Source organism: Trachypithecus francoisi, unplaced genomic scaffold (genome assembly GCF_009764315.1).
Source record: "Trachypithecus francoisi isolate TF-2019V2 unplaced genomic scaffold, Tfra_2.0 Lachesis_group15, whole genome shotgun sequence".
NCBI lineage: Eukaryota > Metazoa > Chordata > Mammalia > Primates > Cercopithecidae > Trachypithecus > Trachypithecus francoisi.
This window is the reverse complement of record NW_022681460.1, coordinates 100,765,938-100,777,384: the sequence shown is the minus strand read 5'-3', so window position 1 is coordinate 100,777,384 and position 11,447 is coordinate 100,765,938. Positions and strand designations below refer to the sequence as shown.

Below are 11,447 nucleotides of genomic sequence, written 5' to 3'. Positions count from 1 at the left end.
AAATGTCTTGTCTTTTTCCTTTCTCCTCCTCACTGCTCCACGTGAGACCAGGCTTTGGTTATATTTGTCAGGATAACGACCTCACCCTCTTGCCTTCCACCCTTTCTCTGCCCCAAGGCCCCAAACTCACGCCTATTCCCAGCGCGAATCCCTCCTTTCCCATCCTGTCCCGCCCCATCCCATGCTCTGAATCTCATCTCCCTTAAACACTACTTCCATCGTGAGCATTTTCTTGCTCAGAAATCATCAACCTGCTCTGTGGTTTTTTAAGATCCTCTATTATCTGATCCCACCCTATCTATCTAACTTTGTTTTCTCTTTCTAATACACCCTGCAGTGTAACAATACCAATTTTTTGCTATTTATATAAGCATTTCATGTTTTTTCCTACTTCCATAACTTCCTTTGTTTCTTTCCCCTAAATATCTTAGCCTATAAATTTAAGAAATTGAGAGATGAAAAGAGATAGTATAACTGAATAAAGTTCTGCAGATTGGAGGTGCAGGTAGTAGACGGAGAGGTGGGGTTAACCCTAGAAAGAAGAAAAGAACATTTGGGAGGCAGGAGGGAAAGTACAAGTAGATGTTAAACATGCAGAGATTTTGAGTCAGAGAGAAGGAAGTTTTAAGAAGCTTACTCACATCAAGTGGCCTTTGCCCTTAATAAAATAGAAGCCAAGCTTATCTGCTCAGTGATGAGGGATGGTGCTGGGTCCTGAAGGAAGTAGAAAATCCCCACTTGCTGTGGACATTGAGGTGAACATTCACTAGAGGTGAATAAAGGACTTAAGAAACATTGAGAATCCAGTTGAAGTTATTTAACGTGAATTTGGTGGACTCATTTCAGTTTTCTGGATGTGCTCAGTGGTGCTTGGCTTCAAGGACCTGGACGGGCAAACCGAGAGTTGGGTATTGGTATTGCTGAAGTGGCTCTATCCCCTCCACCACCTGCTGCCAGCTTCTAAACTAGATGAAGAGGCAAACAAGAGGGAGGGGCTGACTAACCCGGAAGAGGGAGGTGCTGAAGCCTCAGAGAGGTGCTGTGTCCATTCATCCTTCGCTCTCCGGTTCCCCCTTTTTCTCGGTCCTCTGGTGCCTCTTTCCTCCTTTCACCCTCACTTGATGGCTTTGCTTCCAAATGCTGACAACACAGAAGCAATGAGAAGAGAACATCTGCAGGCTCCACTGCCCCACCCACCTGGGTGTGTGCTTGTGCTCACCTGTCCTTCCATATGGTGGCTGGGTGCTCTCAGCTCCCGTCCATGGCGCTCATTCTTACTGGGTACCATCCCCTCTGACCTCTCAAGGGCATTGCTTCACTGATTTGTGTCCTCCCACCCCATCAGTTCTTCACTGTCAAGGGCAGTGTGGAGTAGGGGCAGAGGGGGATTTAATGAGTGCTGAAGCTCTGCCGAACAGGTATAAAGAAACAGTGGGGTTTAAATGAGTGACCCTGAAGCAGAAAGAGCAAGAGCCCATATTAAGGGAGGTAGGAAAGGGAAAAAGGTGGTAGGATCAATGGTGTGGAGACCCTGGTGGGGTTAACGGATTGTTGGATCCAGAATTTGAGAGATAGCTAGGAGGGAGTGGTCAGAGGTAGGTGTGTGAAACTGGGGAGATGACGGAGTGTTCCTGGTTTAGGGAATGATCATGAGGTGAGTGGCTGAGGAAGGGTGGGTGAGGGAGTTCAAAGGTAGGAGATTCAAAGCTTAGGGCTCCAGAGAGCTGGCAGGAAGAGTGGTTTGGAAATAACAGTGATGAGCTGGCTGGCCTCCAAGCCTAGTAAAGTAGGAGGATTGTGAGAGGCAAAAATCACCACCACTTAAAAGAGCTGCAAAGGAAGCAGTGTCTTCCAGGTGAGAGCCAGGTTTCCCTGCTTCTTCTCTTATTCCACCACAGTCTGTTCTTCACGTAGAAGTCTGATGTTTTCATTTCTATCTGTCCAGGCCTGTGTGACCTGACCCTTAGCTGAGTTTGCTGTTTCTGCTCCAGGCACTGGCCTGCTTGGTGTGCCCAGCGCACCAGGAATATTCTTACCTTAGGGGCCCTTTGCACTTGCTATTGCCATCCAGCAGTTGTTCTCCAGGTATCTTTATAGCTTGCTCCCTCACCTCCTTCTGGTTTGTGTTCCAGTGTCTCCATGGACAGAAGTGTCAGGGCTTCTCTGGCCACCCTATCTGAAATGGCACTCCTCTTGCCATGCACTCACAGCCCCTTTTCCTGCCTTAGTTTGTTCTTCAGCACTTATCACGGTTTGACAGTATATATTTTACTTACTTACTTATTGGTATATTCCACGAGGGCAGAAATTTCTGTCTAGGTTATTATGTCTTTGTTTTTTTAATTTTTATTTATTTATTTAGAGATGGATTTTCACTCTTGTTGCCCAGGCTGGAGTGCAATGGCATGATCCCGGCTCACTGCAACCTCTGCCTCCCAGGTTCAAGCCATTCTCCTGCCTCAACCTCCCGAGTTACTGGGATTACAGGTGCCTACCACCACACCCAGCTAGTTTTTGTATTTTTAGTAGAGATGGGGTTTCACCAGGATAGCCAGGCCGGTCTCAAACACCTGACCTCAGGTGATCCACCCGCCTCGGCCTCCCAGAGTGCTGGGATTACAGGCGTGAGCCACCGCGCCCAGCCTATGTCTTTATTTTTTTAATTGCTTTTTCCCTGCACCTAACGGAGAAATTGCCAAATAGCAGATGTTTATAAATATGAGTTGAATGTAGCAGGAATGAACGAATGGATCAGTGAACAGATACAGGAGGCCTAAAGGAGGAGGAAATGATTTATTCACAGTAGGTCGTTTCAGAATTCAGGATCTAGAGTGGGTGTAGGATGTGATTGTTATTGTGGGAGGTTGAAGTGGAGAGAATGGGATGGTTCCTGTTGTTGAGGAAGTTGAGTTACTGGGACATTGGATAATTAGAAGGAATTCCAGCTGCTAGCACGATGGCAGGAGATGACATGGAGAGAAAAACTACCAGTCAGCCCCATAATCATTAAGGAATTTAGGAGGGGCTGGGTGATCAATAGAGAACTCTTAACAAAAATTGGAGAAGTGGGTTGGTTTTTTAAAAAGCATGTCCACAAGGAAAATAGCAGTTGTGAAGTGTTGCCCTCTCCCTACATCAAGCTTGTTTTTTTCCTTAAATTTTCCAGGTACATTTAGTTAAATGTAAACTCTTTTGGTTTTATAGGTCTCTTGAATTTTTTTAAAAATAAAAAAAATTACATACGTAGAACTAATGTGTCAATGCTAGTTTTTAAAAGTATGTTACTCTGACATGGGATACCAAGAGCCTGTCAGTAAAAATAGTTGCCATGGATTGCCAGTTCCTTTGAATCTTTAGGGTCAAGTACTAGTAGTTGCTTCTCAAACTGTAATAGGTTCAAAATATAGAGTATGATTTATACTGATATATTTGTGGTTGGAAACTTTAATGTTGCCAATGTCTTCCCAATTGACATCTGAATATCTCAATTATGCTTCTGGTAAATTTATTATTTTAAAATGCCCTGCCAGACCATAGTGCTTTACAAAGTTGGCAGCATATTGCTGATGACCTAATTTATTATTTGGACTCATTGTAAATGTTCTAAATGTTTCAATGTAGAACTATTCATTTTACCTGTTTGAAGAGCATTTTAGGTATGTTTTAATACATGGAAGGATTATTTTCTTCTAGCCCAAATAAGCAAAAAACTTTTAAGTATGTATTTTCAATCTCAATTCCCACATTTATTCTATTTTTAGGTTCCAGCTACCTTCCAGAACATCAGAAAGAGTAGTCCAATTTCAAATAGGATTTCTTCTGGGTAAAAGCTCCTTTCCTGCCTGCAGTTGAGGCTACATTCCACCATGCTTGTGCTGGCTCTGAGCTTCACTGAGTTTTGCCTCCCACCCTCAATTTCAACCATTATTTTATCCTCTTCTCTGGTTTGCTTCAGTTCAGTTTCTTTCTGTCTGTAGTTTTTTTTGGACCAGTAATTTCTAATTATTATCCTATAGGTCTCAGTTTAAATGTTGCATTTTCAGGGAGGTCTTTGTAGATTCCTTTCTAGTGCATTGGGTCCCCGCTACTATGTATTGTCATCACTGTGCTTTCCCATCATAATATGTTACACCTTACTGTAATTATATGCTTCCTGTCCAAATCCATAACTTTTAAGGGGCTATCTGGCTACCTTGTCTATCTTGTTAGTCGCTGTATTTTCAGCACCTAGAATAAATAGTGCCTGGCACACAGAAAGCTCTTCATAGATATTTTTTGAATGAAAGGATGAATGCATGAGAGTGAGTCCTAGGTTCTTCCTTCTTGCCACCACAGCCATGGTTAGTGACCACTTAATGTAAGTATTTGCAGCACTTGACACAAGTATGGAAAGGATCAGCTCTCCTCTACTGGGAAAAGTCCAGTGCTAACAGTTATTGGGAGGATGACCTCAAGTCCTTTTCAGCGCCACTCTGACACTACTTGGAATTATGCTACTGAGGGGAGGATCTGGTTCTTGCTACACATTGTACCTACTCTTTCGTCTGAGCAGCAATGTCAGGAGGAGGAATTATCAACTAAATAAGTAGATTTTTGTGAAATATATATATTTATAGTTATTTCCCCAAATCCTACTACTTCAAATCTGCTATCATTACATTGCCAAATTTCTGAGTTTTTAAGGTAGAGTTCCAAAAAATTAATCATGTGTTATCTGGATGTTTCATACTGTAAGTAAGCATAGTGACAGATAAATATTTTGAACAAGTAATCGTTCAGTAACCTAATTTGCCCCATTTAATGTAGTTTGATGAAAGTTTATTCAGCACCTTGTACAGGTCCTCAACACCTTTTCTTAAACTCTGCGGCCCAGCTGCCTTTTAAATACAGGTTTTTTTGAATTTTAAAAAGATGACATGTACTACCCAATGAAGTTTGGGGCAGTACCCCATAATCAAACATTAATATTTCTGCCTTGAAATAGTCACACTAAATAGGAAATACACTACAAATAGCCTCAAATCATCTCAGATTCTGATTTTGCTGCATATAATTCTGGTCAGGTTGGGTCACAGATGAATTATGGAAAAACTCCCAGTTTTAGACTTTTGGGTCTTTGGAGTTACTTGCAGAGAACTGTAATAAGTGCACATTGTGTTGTGACGATTCTACTGTCTGATCCGCCCTTGAGTGCTTCCCCTCCCCTCCATGCTCTGGGCCACCATTAGGATAAGCCGTGACTGTCACCTGGATCACAGGGGCCTCCTCCCACTCCATCTCCTTGCCTCTTGTTCCTTAGCAATCTAGTCTCCAGAGTAATTGGCCTAAAACAAGTTTGGTTCATATTGCTCCTCTTTGTAAATCCTTTCATTGACTTCTTACTGCTATACAGATGGGGCACACATTTCTTAACCCATCATACGAAACTCATTGTGATCTGGGCCCATTTTACCTTTCCAGCCCTTCAATAGCCACTCCTTATTTTTTTGTAACTTGCAAACATACATCTTCTGTTCCATAGTCCTGCTTGCCTATTGACTGTACTTCCATCTGAAATAGCTTCTTTATCCTGCCTCTATCCTCACGTCCCTTTTCTAACTCATCTATTTTTCAGGTCTTGGATTAGATTTCACTTCCAGGGAAACCTTTTCCACTCCTAGTTCTAGATTGAGTACACTGCCTTTGTGTTTGGGCAATGTCTCATGCTCCTGTTGCATTGTGATATAATTATGTTACTAATTCTCTGGAGCAAGCATCTCAGCCTTAGCACAATTAACTTTTTTTTATATGCTTATTTCATGGCCTGGTGTTTAACACCCTCCTGAGCCTCTGACACTTGACCTGCTGTGCGTCTCATACTTGGCCTCTGACATTTGCCTTGCTTTAGCAGTCAGCTTCTAGGCGTGGTTCTAAATAATATTTACCAGATGTCTCCACCTTGGCACTATTGACATTTTGAACTGGGTAATTCTTTGTTGGTGGGGCGGGGGTGGTCATTGTAAGCACCATTGTAGGATGTTTAGCACATCCCTGGTCTCTACCCACTAGATGCCAGTAACCCTCCTTCCTATTGTGACAACCAAGAATGTCTCCAGACATTGTCAGACATCCTCAGGGGTGGGGAGGCACAGTCACCCATGTTTGAGATCTACAGGTCTAGAAGGAAGACATTGAGGAAGGGGCTGTGCTTAAGGGCATCTTCATATTCCTACCTTGGCACACATGGGTCATCTTAAACATATTGAATTAAATTAATAAGGTGGGAAGGAGGGTACTGGGCAAGAAAAGGGATGGATAGACAGGTCTAGCTCAGCTCTCTCGGGACATGGCATGTGAGAATATATAGCAAATGATTTTCAAGGAATTGAGGTACCATACCTAAGGGGATCAGACTCTGTTCTTCTCTTTGAATAACTACTCCTTTTGCCTTTGGGCCATCCCCCAAGGAATTATTTCGTCCCTTAGAGTTACAGGCCACAGAATGTCCTGATCTGTTGGAGGCTGTGTTAGAATCAACCAGGAAGCATTTGTTAAAGCACTGTACAAGTAATAGGCACAGATAGGAATCACAAGCAGTCCTTGCCCTCGAGGTGCTCCCAGCCCAGTGAGAAAGACACTGGTGGATTTTGCCTCTCTGTCCAGAAGACCCTTACATCCTTCCTTTCCTGGCATATTCCTACTCCTCCCATCCAGTCTTGATCAGGCCTTCCTAATATATGGTCCCATAGCATCTATTCTTTTCCTTCACTGCAGTTTTCACAGTTTTAATTGTATAGTTTTTTCTGTGCTTTACTTAAATGTTTCTATTCCTTGAGACTAAGTTCAATGGAGAAAGGGACAATGTCTGTTGTGTTCATTTATGTTTCTCCAGCTCCTGGCACAAAAACTGGCACATTATAGGCATTAAAAACCTAATTTATAGACAAATAAGAATACTTGTGGCTGTCCCTCGTAGAACGTGGATTCCAGTGGAGGAGATGGTGCCAACTGCAGTGTTCAGTTCTGTACCAAAGGGACAGGAAAGTGCATGGTTGGTTTTGGGAGTGAGATGGAGAATAATCTGGACTAGAAGTACCTGGGATGACTTTATAGGGAAAAAAAATTAGAAAATCAGGAAGACTAGACAGGAAAAAAGAAAAGCCATTCATAGGTTTAATATAAAGAGACAACCATTTTGGTAAATTTCAGCCTCTTCCCCTCTTCTTTAAAAATATATTACTTCATACTTTGAAATATTTCATGAATACAGAAAAACATAGAGAATAATATAACCTCCACCTAGCTTAGTCAAATCTTAACATTTTGCTACTTTTGATTTACATTAAAACAAAAAATGATAAAAAATAAAATAGAACATTGCACATAGAGTTGATTCTCTCTGTGCGCGCCTCTCCCAAATGGCATTTCCCCATCTTCTTTTTTTTTTTTTTTTTTTTTGTGTGTGAGACAGGGTCTCATTCTGTCACCCAGGCTGGAGTGCTCCTGAGTAGCTGGGACTACAGGCATGCACCACCACACCCAGCTAGTTTCTGTATTTTTTTTTGTAGAGATGGGGTTTTGCCATTTTGCCCAGTCTGGTCTTGAACTCCTGAACTCAAGCGATGTGCCTGCCTCAGCCTCCCAAAGTGCTGGAATTACCAGCGTTAAGCCACTGTGCCAAACCTCCCCATCTTCTTTCTGCAGAAGAACCATCATCCTGAAGTGTGCGTTTGTCTCTCCCATGTGAAAAGATGGGGGAGGCCTGGCATGGTGGCTTAATACCTGTAATCCCAGCGCTTTGGGGAGACTGAGTTGGGCCGATTGCTCGAGCTCAGGAGTTCAAGACCAGTCTGGGCAACGTGGCAAAACCCTGTCTCTACAAAAAGTACAAAAATTAGCCAGATGTCATGGTGCATGCCTGTACACACTATTGAGATAGATAGATAGATAGATAGATAGTGTAAGTATTTACATATATATGCGCACACACATATATATAAACTGTATATTGTTTGTATATTATTAAAACAATTATTTGGCTTGAAGATTTTGAACTTTGCATAGTAGGGTATCATACTGTATATGTATTTCTGCGGCTTGCTTTTTTCATTTAGCCTTTCATGTGAGATTTAGCCATGTAGATGTGTATAGCAGTAATTCTTTCAGTTTTGTTGTATGATATTTTAGGACTATACTACAGTTTCTCCGTTCTTCTGTCAATGAGAGGTTTTTGTTATTTTCAACATTGTGGTACCTGTCTCGTGCATGTTTGACAGCTTCTCTAGGGTTTGTACTATTAAAAGAAAAACCTTAGACAAATTAAATATAATAGAATTTAATTGAATGAAGAACAATTTGTGAATCAGGCAGCCCCCAAACTAGACTAGGGTTAGAGAAGCTAGGATTAGTGTAGTCATGTGGTTGAAGATTTATGGACAGAAAAAGAAAAGTGCCATACAGAAAATGGAAGTGAGGTACAGAAACAGTCGGATTGGTTATAGTTCAGTGTTGGTCTTATTTGAATATAGTTTGACAGTTGACTGCCTCTGATTGGCCGAAACTAGGTGATTGGCACAAGAGTAGGTTATAGTTTGTTTATGTATTTAGCTAGGTTATAGTTTCTTATGTATGGAGAAACCTTTAAGCTGAATTTAAAATATGTAATGAGGCAGGTTTAGACTAAATTAAATTTAGTAGTTTTTCCCTTTTGATCAGTCTCTCAAATTTTCACTTTCGAGAGATTGACCAAAACTTTAGGCATTAGTGTCACTTTGGTTTTAAATTTTACTAGGAAATAGTAGACGAGTGGACTTTGCAAGGTGGGAACAAGGACTGCAGATAATATTTTTTTTAAGGGTTAGAGTAGAGGGAACCTTTTTTTGTTGGAATTTTTTGTTTATAGGAGAAAAACAAAATCTGGTCTGTTTTAAGCTTTTTTTTTTTAAGTTTTAGTTTGATTATGTCATATTTAGTATAAGTTATTGTATTTTGGTTGGTTTGGTCTGTTGGGGCTTAGTGTAGGAGTTTAGTCTAAAATAATGGCCTTGCATAGCAGCTTTAGGCTAAACTGAATGTAACAGCACCTGCAGGTGGAACAGCTGACACATAGGGTCTTAACATTTCCTCAGCTTCACTGGACGTTGCCAGATCATTCTCCAGAGCAGCTTTGAGGTTTTGGCTCCTGACAGCACTGTCTCAGAATTCCTATTGCTTCATGTTCTTGCCAAGACTTGGTACTGTCAGACTTTCAAATTTTTGCCTATGTGAAATACTACATTTCCTTCATTTCTAGTGAATTTGGGCATCACTTCTTATGTTTATTTGGCTGTTTCCATTTCCTCTTTTGGGGCTTGTCAGTTTTTCTTTTGTATTTTTTTCTTATGTATGTTTATATCCTTATATATTTCAGATTAACCTTTTGATATTTTCCATTTCCTGTTTTCCATATTTCAAATATGTTCTCCATCGTGGCTTATTTTTCCACTTTGTGGTATGCTTTGTTGGTTGCCAGTTTCACATTATAATCAAGTCATACTTGTCAGTCTGTTCATTTATAGTTAAAGCTTTTTGCATCATGTTTAATCCCTCCGTTCTCTAAGTACTTTGGGGTCATAAAGAGATCCTACCATGTTTTCTTCTAAAAGTTTGTTCTGTTTTTTTCAGTATAGGTCTAATCCATGTGCAATTTATTTTTGTATGTGCATATAAGATAGGGAAAATTTTCCATGTGAATAAACTGGTTGCACAAGCCATTGTCACTGATTGCATAGTCTATCTTTTTCCCCTCTGATTTGTGATGCCACCTTATCACGTATTCAGTTTCCTGAGTATACATGGGCTGCTTCATTTTTTTATAATACATTCTGTTAAAATAATGTATGCTTGTGTCACTTCCACACTATCTTAATCACTATGGCTTTGTGTATTGATACATTATGCAAGGCCCTGTTAAGAACCTTGAGTGGGTGGTTATGATTGGAACTTAGTGTGTGGGAGATAGAATAGTGGGTGGTTGTGCTAGGAAAGTAGGTAGACTTGATTTTGTGGAGGGCTTTGAGGAGAACTTTGAGGACACACGTTAGGTCTGTCTGTGGGACCATGGGTCACTGGGTGCTGGTAGATACAGCAGTAGGGCCTGGGCTATAATCTTGCAGCAGCAGTGAGTGGTTTTTTTAAAGGATATTTCGGGTCTCAAGAAGTTGTTTGTGCATTCCGCATAAACTCATATGTGTGTATAATGTATTTTTTCCAGAAGTCTTTTAACTCTTCTTTAAACTGTTGCTCTCTTAAAACCTCACCTCAAACTTCTCTTACATCAGAAAGTCTTTAAAACTGGTTATTATGAGTATTCTTTGCTTTGGTGTTATAGTCTTCATTTGAAAGCTGGTTCTTAGCATTGTCGTTTTCTTTTTCAGTTAATGTGTGTGGTTTTTTTTTTTACATTGAGCTTTAGGCTTATTTTTTCCCCTTTCTACTTTGTACTGAATTGAATCAGAAAAAAAATGATTGCTATTTTTAAGTGCCATTATTCTTTTGAAGAAAAGCTTCCATTTAAAATGTTTGTCTAAACTGTAAGGGGTTTCTGTCAACCACTCCTGCTTCTGCTGAGAATGAGTAATACGACCTTTTTTTCTGTTTTAAAGAACAAGAGCGATGTCACGATGCTCCAAGTGTATGTTGTTGTATTCCTTATTTTGGTGACATTTGAACTCTTATTAAGTAGAATTGAGTCAGTAAAAATTAAATAACTTAGAAAAAATTGACTACTGCTTAGATTCTTAAGCCCTTATGAAAACTCTAGTGCTTCTGTGGTGTTTGAAAAGGAGGTATTAAAAGAGATGCAGAATGAGGGGGAAAGCCCTGAACGTGTTTTTGTTTTTTTTCAAATTGGAAATGTCTTTATTCTCTTTGCAGACTGTAAAGGTAGGACATGCTCATTATACAAATTTGACGCAATACCAAAGGGTATAGAGTAGAACTCCCCAGTAGAGTTTTCTGCAATGATGGAAATGTTCTATTCTGTACCATCAGTATAGTAACCATTAGCCATATGTGGCTGTCAAACCCTTAAAATGTGACAGGTGCAACTGTAGAACTGAATTGTTTATTTTAATTTAATTGTAATTGATTTGTATTTAAGTAGACACATGTGGCAAGTAGCTACTGTATGGTACACTCAGAGATAGCCAGTTGGGTGTGTACATTCTCTGTCACTCTCTACCAGCCTCCTGACTTTCTTCTCTCTTTGACCTCTGCTCTGTCCCTTTTTTCTCACCTTCTCTCTCCATTGCTTTGGCATGCAGCCTGCCAGCCTGCCTCCACTCTCCCTGCCTGCCCCATTCTTTCTCCTGTTCTTTCTGTGTACATGTTATATATATACACATGGGACATTCTGTTCAGCAGTTAACTTTTTCTGTTTAATTATGTATCATGGACATTTTCCCTTTCAGTACTTATAGATGTCTTTT

The 11,447-nt window shown here is 40.5% G+C and overlaps 1 protein-coding gene across 18 annotated transcripts in view; it reads left to right on the top strand.

Annotated features, from left to right (window-relative positions):
- MRTFB (myocardin related transcription factor B) overlaps positions 1-11,447 on the top strand; it is a 205,945-nt gene that overhangs the window by 50,219 nt on the left and 144,279 nt on the right. The gene's annotated exons all lie outside the window — the stretch shown is intronic.